General features: G+C 39.2%; 1 non-coding gene across 1 annotated transcript; it reads right to left on the bottom strand.

Annotated features, from left to right (window-relative positions):
- Positions 1-4,087: 4,087 nt before the first annotated feature.
- On the bottom strand, positions 4,088-4,218 carry LOC123326300. The gene has a single exon (XR_006541005.1). It is a non-coding gene; the product is annotated as a small nucleolar RNA SNORA63 (small nucleolar RNA).
- Between the last annotated feature and the right edge of the window lie 4,487 nt (positions 4,219-8,705).

Raw genomic sequence — 8,705 nt, 5'->3', positions numbered from 1 at the left:
ACTTTAAATTGGCTCTCGAGGCACCTGGCTGGTGCAGTCAGTTAAGTGCCTGACTCTTGGTTTCCGCTCAAGTCATGGTCTTGGGATCCTGAGTTTGAGCCCCGTGTGACGCTCCACACTCAGCACGGAGTCTGCTTAAGACTCTTTCTCCCTCTCCTTCCCTGCTATGCCCTTGATCCACCCTCCCTAAAATAAATAAATAAATCTTTAAAAATAAATAAACAAATTAGGTCTCAAGAACAGAAAATGAGTAAAAATAAAGATATCTTGCTATGTAATGATAGACACTGAAAATAATTTAGTTCAGGTTAAATAACCCTTTCCTGAATTGAACTCATACCCTCAGAGAATTAAAGTCTGGGGGGGTTATGACTACTAAAACTCCAGATTTATTTTCCTTCAATAGTTAACTCTTTTAGCACCCTCTAAAAATTCAAGAGAAACAGCACAACTTTTAAATTAATATCATAATTCCTCATTTTGAGAGCACAAGGCAAAGTTCTGCAGTTAGCTCCTTGAAATTCAGGCCTTGCAGGTGAATTGTGGGATTTGGTTAGAGTCCATTTTTGGTCCAGGGAAATAACACAGCTGAGACTGGATGTGGCAAAAGTGGAGCAGGGGTGATGGAAAAATCCCAACTTAAAAATGTGAGAAAAACCCTTAGAGACACAAGCCATCAACCAGTCCAATATCTTTAGACAGAAATGAAACTAAATCATTAACTATAATATTTTCAAGCTTTTCAAGAAAAATATTTATATTCTCTGCTAGTCATCTAGCCCAGTATGTGATAGTCTTTAAGTGTATAATTTAACCCCTTTTTCTGTAGATTCTAATTTTCTTAAAGCTTGAAAAAAAAATGGAAAGAACTTTGGAGCTAATATAGTTCATTTTTCTATGTTGATAGCAATATACAATAAAAAATATAATAAAGAACACTGAACTCAGACTGAGACCTTGGTTTTTTTCCTTCTTCTCGGGGTCATTATGTGAAGTTATAAACAACAGGGTGAGTGGCTTGCTATGCTCCTGCCCAGACTAGATCACTGGGCTTTGCAAGGCTTTCAGTGGACCAACCACTTCTCATTGCAAACATCTACTTTGTCTTATTGATCTATTATTTTTGAACAATCTAGCTTTTTATACCACACGTGTGAGACTCTTAAACCCACCTAGAAGTTAACAGAAAATCATAGATCAGTTTCAATCTCTAGATGTCAATTTGTATCTTTTAAGTAATGGAATGTCCAGATACCAAGTCATAGGTTCATGTCTGTTAAGTATTATCCTGACTTGCCTTCACTGAGCATTATTTCTATAGCTCCTGTCAATGAAAATCAATTAGAAGAATTCCACAAATATAATATGGGTTTCAGATAAACCATAGTTTCCTATGTATTCGTAGTCACAGCTTCTTAGCATTAAAACACCTCAAGAAATCATCTGCTTCTGACCTTTATTAACAGATTGAAACCAAACCAAACCAAACCAAACCAGCTGTGGCTGGAGTAAATAATCTTAATTTTTAAAAATTCCCTGTCTGATAATTCCAATACCCCTATCATATCTGAGTTTGGTTCTCATGCTTGTTTGGTCTCTTCAGAATATTTTTCCCCTGCCATCTGGCATGTCTTGGGACTTTTGTTGAAAGTGACTCATGTTTTATCTCTTAATAGGGATTGAAGTAAACAGGCCTTCATGTATGAAGATTTATATGAATCTAGCTGGGAACTAGGCTCTGTTTAATGCTTGCTGTAGTTCTAGGTATCAGACTTCAGATTTCTCTTTTTTTTGTTTTTGTGTGCTCTCTTAGCTTTGGGTCTTCTCTATGTTCTGTTCCTTAGAGATAAGCTGTCTTGAAACTCTTTAAATTGTAACCAACTGTTATTATGCTTCAGGGTGGAGTGGTTGAAGAAGTGTCCTATAATCTTCTAATTGAGTCTCAGTCCTCAGGGCCTGTCTCTCAGGGTTGTGGCCTTCAAAAGTATTTCTGTCCTTCTATCAATGGCCACAACTTTCTTTCCCCTTGTCTCCCACTCCCTTACCTAGGAACATCATTCTCATTCATTTTTGGAAGATCTCTACCATGTTGGCTTTTTTTTTTTTTTAATAAGATGAGAAAGAATACCAAAGCTGGGGCAGAATTCTTGTCCCTGACTGGGGAAAAGTTTTCAGATTTGCTATCTATTAAATTCCTTCCCCCTGGAGGTTAGGTCTTCATTAAGAACAGACTGGGTGGTTTCCAAGATGGCGACTGTTGATTCCTTGCCAGAGCCAACAGAGGAGGATCTGTTTCATCTCATGACCATGAGAACGTAGTGGATTCCTACAGAGCAAGCCTGTAAGTGTGGGATCCCCTTATGACCGAGGGCCCCAGAAGTTTCTCACAGGTATGCCAGTCTCCATTCAGCCTCCTGCAGTTCATTAAAATAATATTTGAGTGTCCCTACAAGCTTATGGAGTTCAGTGGCTTCTGTTTCAGGTAAGCACATCATGAGGGCTGTCTCTCTCTGGATACAGAGATTTCAGGCTGGCAGTTTGCCCTGAAACCTCTGTTCTCTTATGGGTCCAAGAAAAGTCGTTAATTTTTAGTTTGTCTAGTTTTTTCTTGCACAGACAGGAATGACAACTTTCAGTTTCTTTACATATCGTAATTCAAACCCTAAGTCAGCGTGCAAGTCTTGACACCTGGTGTTGGCTAGTTCAACACAGAAAGTGAAGTAGGCATCATCTAGGATATGATTAACAAGAACATTGTTATACATTATATAGCATCTCTATATAGTTTAGACAGAAACATTTAAAAAATGGTAGGGATGTGGACTTAGTAGAAACTTTGAAAAAGAGAAGGGGTTGGTGAATTTTAGAATGCTTAGTGTAGCTGTGGAAAATAAAGATATGTTTAGAATAATTTTCCTGGAAATTCCTTTGAGTCTGTGTTAGCCACAGTGCTTAAATATAATAATAACTAAATTTTTCTGCAACGGACTAAGAGTCCGTTGTTATTCAGTCTTTGCAATACTGTGTTATTCAATTCTAGCTATAAATTCATGATATAAGTATCATGTTAATAAGCACCACTTTAACCATTAGAAAACTGACTTTTACTTTTAAATTCAGTTACTTTCCTTGTGTCACACAGTTGGTAAGAAGTAAAGGAAGGGCTTGAACCATGATTCATGTGACTCCAAAGTTCATGTTCTTAATCAGTACGGTAGGTCCTCCCACGAGATAGAAAAGTATTCTAGAGAAAATTCAATGATTGATATTTGTGACTGAAGGCTTTAAGGTCAGGAAAAGCCTGAAGGCATCAATTTATAGGTAAAATGTGAATTGCTAGTCAGGCCATATGTGTTACATTGTGACAATTTCTGGGCAATCCTTTCCTTTTAAAGGGAAATTGATATGGTCATGTCAGGGCCCACTAAAAGGGTCAGAATGTTGAAGGCTTGAGAAATATTCCATTAAATGATACATGAGAAACATTTGGTGGAAAGACTTTTTTTTTTTTTTTTAAAGATTTTATTTATTTGAGAGCGAGAATGAGAGACAGCATGAGAGGGAGGAGGGTCAGAGAGAGAAGCAGGCTCCCTGCCGAGCAGGGAGCCCGATGCGGGACTCGATCCAGGGACTCCAGGATCATGACCTGAGCCGAAGGCAGTCGCTTAACCAACTGAGCCACCCAGGCGCCCTGGTGGAAAGACTTTTTAATTGAATGGTGTGGGTGTGAGAAGTTCCCCACACCTCTTCGTCTCTTCAACTTCACTGTCAAGATGGATACAATATAACCTTGGGACTGACCTTCAGGGTTCAAAACTATGAGTGGTTACTTCTTTTTTTTTTTAATTTATTTTATTTTATTTTATTTTTTTTAAGATTTTATTTATTTATTTGACAGACAGAGACACAGCGAGAGAGGGAACACAAGCAGGGGGAGTGGGAGAGGAAGAAGTAGACTCCCCGCTGAGCAGGGAGCCCGATGCGGGGCTCGATCCCAGGACCCTGGGATCATGACCTGAGCCGAAGGCAGACGCTTAATGACTGAGCCACCCAGGTGCCCCTCAAGTCAGTGTTTTACTTGGTAAACATGTCTGAGACCATGCATCCCTGGCTGCTAAGCACCATGGCGGACAGGGCTAGAAAGGTAACAGCTTTATTTTGAGCAGGGGGCAAAGACAAGGCAGCACTTTATAGCTACATTGTAACTAGATCCTGCATCGAGTGGTTACTTCTAAGTATGCAAATGCTTAGAAGCTTGAGACCACTTTTACATTTGATTGATTATTTCATCAGCTTCGCCCCCTTCCACTGAACCAGCACTATCCAATAAAATTTTTGGAAATGATGGTAATGTTCTATGTCTGCCTTTTCCAATATAGTAGCCATTAACTACATGTAGATATTGAGTACCTGAAATGTGCTAATGTAACAGAGAAAGTGAATGGCCACACCAGGATCGTGGTTATCATACTGGGGAGCATAGCATAGCATTAGACAGTAATCCTTCTATATTTAATTGCTCACCACTAGAACCCCAGGACCCAGCCTAAATCTTTATGCAAAACAGGAAGATAAGTAAGTAGGAGCGCCTGGGTGGCTCAGCCATTAAGCGTCTGCCTTCGGCTCAGGTCGTGATCCCAGGGTCCTGGGATCGAGCCCCGCATCAGGCTCCCTGCTCTGTGGGAAGCCTGCTTCTCCCTCTCCCACTCCCCCTGCTTGTGTTCCCTCTCTCGCTGTGTCTCTCTCTGTCAAATGAATAAATAAAAATCTTTAAAAAAAAACAAAACAAAACAGGAAGATAAGTATTTTTGAATGAACAAGTGAATGAATGAATGATTTTATTAGTCTTGGGCCTTAGCAGAAATTCAGTTTTTTCTAAGTACAGGGTAACCACATGTCTCAGTTTACCAAACATGATCTTTGTTTATGCCGGTTGTTGTTGCACAATTATTTATAAAGTCTTTATGAATCTTTCTGTGCTTCAGTTTTATCATCCTTGAAATGAGAATAGTTCTAGTATACATAAATACATAAGTATGAAGCAGGAAAGTGCTTAAACTATTTGACACAAAATACATGCTGTAGAACTGCTTACTATATATGTAGTAAGTTCACTGTCTACCATCTCTACACTGAGAGAGACTATTATACATATGGGAGCTAATGAGAGCATCAACAAAGGATTTTTTTTAAAAAAGCAAATTTTAATTGTTCCTGTGCCTCAATAGCTCATCCCTGGTGAAAGGAAGTCTTAAGGGAGCTTCCATGTATATATCTTTGATGCTATCACTTATATATTACCCTAGATAAAAACAAGTCACTTTGGCGAGTTGTTCTAGTAGCGTTATGAGGAGGCCACAATAGGGAACCATGGTTTTTGATACATAATATCTATGTGAACTTTTCAGTAATTGAGACCTGCCTTTGATCCCCTAAGTAAAAGAGAGCCCAGAAATTTCTATTTTGAACAGCCTCTACTGTCATTCTCATGAGCTATTTCCCTTAGAGGATACCTGGTCTAAATAGTACATATAACCCAGACTAAGGTTTCCAAGTAAAGGGTGAGTATCTGAATTCTATCTATTCTAGAAATTTTAATCTCAGAATGTTAAAGGAGTCTAGTTTCCTCACATTACAGGAATTTCCTAAAGCTTTTAGAAGATGGTTACTCATCTTTTGCTATAACACATCTGAAGACAGAAAATGATCTTTTTCATAATTCAACCCAGACTACTTTCAGGCACATTTAATGGTTAAAGAGATATTTTATGTTGAAACACGTAGCTCATTGGCCATAGCTCTTCCCTTTGAGGTAACATGCAATAAATCTAATTCCAATTCCTCTTACTAGTCATTCAGACATTTGGCATAAATTATTTTGATCCAAATCTTCAGTTTTCATGGATAATTATAGTTTGTAAATTGCAATCATAAAATACTGCCCCCAGAACTAAACACAATTCACCAGATGCAGTTTATCTTGTGTGACTATCACTTTGTTCATTTTATTTTATTTTTTTATTTTATTTTTTTAAAGATTTTATTTATTTATTTGAGAGAGAATGAGATAGAGAGAGAGAGAGCATGAGAGGGGGGAGGGTCAGAGGGAGAAGCAGACTCCGTGCTGAGCAAGGAGCCCGATGCGGGACTCGATCCTGGGACTCCAGGATCATGACCTGAGCCGAAGGCAGTCGCTTAACCAACTGAGCCACCCAGGCGCCCTCACTTTGTTCATTTTAGATAGTATGTTCCTTTTAATGAATTTAATAGCATCTTTAGGTGTTTTTTTCTCTGGGTCCAGAACTTTTGAACATGAGAGCTGTGAAGCCAATGCTTCCCAATTTTGAGTATTTGCAGACCTGGCTTCTTCCTACTTATCTTTTTAGATTCAGGTTTCTTTTGGAAGCCTTCTTGGACCCCTCTTCTAGGTTAGCACCACATTCACTATGTTCCTGTAAGACTCGTGCAATCATGTATTTATCACATTGCTTTGTCTGCCTCCCCACTTCTAGATTGTAACATTTTGAAGAGCAGGAACTTTATCTCATTCATTTCTCTATCCTGAGTGCTCACAACAAATTTTATGCTTGTAAATTCCCATTAGTTAACATACAGTGCAATCTTAGCTGTACAATATTGTGATTCAACACTTCTATACAACACCAGGTGCTCATCACAAGTGCTCATCCTTACTCCCCATCACCTATTTCACCCATCCCCCCCACCCACCTCCCCTCTGGTCACCAACAGTTTGTTCTCTGTAGTTAAGAGTCTGTTTTTTGGTTTGCCTCTCTCTCTTCCCCACCCGCCCCCATGCTCATTTGTTTTTTCTTACACATACACCACTCCACATATGAGTGAACACACACGACATGGGAGTGAAATCATATGGTATTTGCTTTTCTTTGACTGACTTATTTCACTTAGCATAATACTCTCTAGCTCCAGTCATGTCATTGCAAATGGCAAGATTTCTTTTCTTAAATTTTTTATTGTTATGTTAATCACCATATTACATCATTAGTTTTTGATGTAGTGTTCCATGATTCGTTGTTTGTGCATAACACCCAGTGCTCCATGCAGAACGTGCCCTCTTTAATACCCATCACAGGCTAACCCATCCTCCCACCACCCTCCCCTCTAGAACCCTCAGTTTGTTTTTCAGAGTCCATTGTCTCTCATGGTTCGTCTACCCCTCTAATTCCGCCCCCCTTCATTCTTCCCCTCCTACTATCTTCTTCTTTTTTTTTTCTTAACATATATTGCATTATTTGTTTCAGAGGTACAGATCTGTGATTCAACAGTCTTGCACAATTCACAGTGCTCACCATAGCACATACCCTCCCCGGTGTCTATCACCCAGCCACCCCATCCCTCCCACCCCACCCCCCACTCCAGCAACCCTCAGTTTGTTTCCTGAGATTAAGAATTCCTCATATCAGTGAGGTCATATGATACATGTCTTTCTCTGATTGACTTATTTCGCTCAGCATAACACCCTCCAGTTCCATCCACGTCGTTGCAAATGGCAAGATCTCATTCCTTCTGATGGCTGCATAATACCCCATTGTATATATATACCACTTCTTCTTTATCCATTCATCTGTCAGTGGACATCTTGGCTCTTTCCACAGTTTGGCTATTGTGGACATTGCTGCTATAAACATCCCGGTGCACGTACCCCTTCGGATCCCTACATTTGTATCTTTGGGGTAAATACCCAGTAGTGCAATTGCTGGATCATATGGAAGCTCTATTTTAAACTTTTTGAGGAACCTCCATACTGTTTTCCAGAGTGGCTGCACCAGCTTGCATTCCCACCAACAGTGTAGGAGGGTTCCCCTTTCTCCGCATCCCCGCCAACATCTGTCGTTTCCTGACTTGTTAATTTTAGCCATTCTGACTGGTGTGAGGTGGTATCTCATTGAGGTTTTGATTTGGATTTCCCTGATGCCGAGTGATGTTGAGCACTTTTTCATGTGTCTGTTGGCCATTTGGACGTCTTCTTTGGAAAAATGTCTGTTCATGTCTTCTGCCCATTTCTTGATTGGATTCTTTGTTCTTTGGGTGTTGAGTTTGATGAGTTCTTTATAGATTTTGGATACTAGCCCTTTATCTGATATGTCATGCAAATGGCAAGATTTCTAAATTCTTTTTAATATCTGTCTAGATTCACAGCTTAATATTCTCTTCTTAAATCATTATCATCATACAAGTGTTTATTACTCTTTTCTGTGTTAACATTATCTCTGAGTTTCATGATCTCTTCTATGGCATCATCCAAGTTATTGATAGCATGTTTTTCAAGACAAGACTAAGTATATAGTCCTATGGAATAATAACTTAAAATTTCTCACTTTATGATTAATCTTTAGATGTTCATTGAATTCATATAACTATGATGTTTGTTCTATATTTTTACCTACCACACATAACTTTATCATGTCTGTAGACTATCACAAGAAATTTAGCAAACACCTTAAAATAATCAAGATAGGGGTGCCTGGGTGGCTCAGTCATTAAGCATCTGCCTTCGGCTCAGATCATGATCCCAGGGTCCTGGGATCGAGTCCCACATTGGGCTCCCTGCTCAGCAGGAAGCCTACTTCTCCCTCTCCCACTCCCCCTGCTAGTGTTCTCTCCCTTGCTGTGTCTTTCTCTCTGTCAAATAAATAAATAAAAATCTTGAAAAAAATAAATAAAAT

This window comes from Neomonachus schauinslandi, chromosome 11 (assembly GCF_002201575.2).
Source record: "Neomonachus schauinslandi chromosome 11, ASM220157v2, whole genome shotgun sequence".
Taxonomy (NCBI): domain Eukaryota; kingdom Metazoa; phylum Chordata; class Mammalia; order Carnivora; family Phocidae; genus Neomonachus; species Neomonachus schauinslandi.
This window is presented reverse-complemented; position numbering and strand designations above follow the sequence as displayed.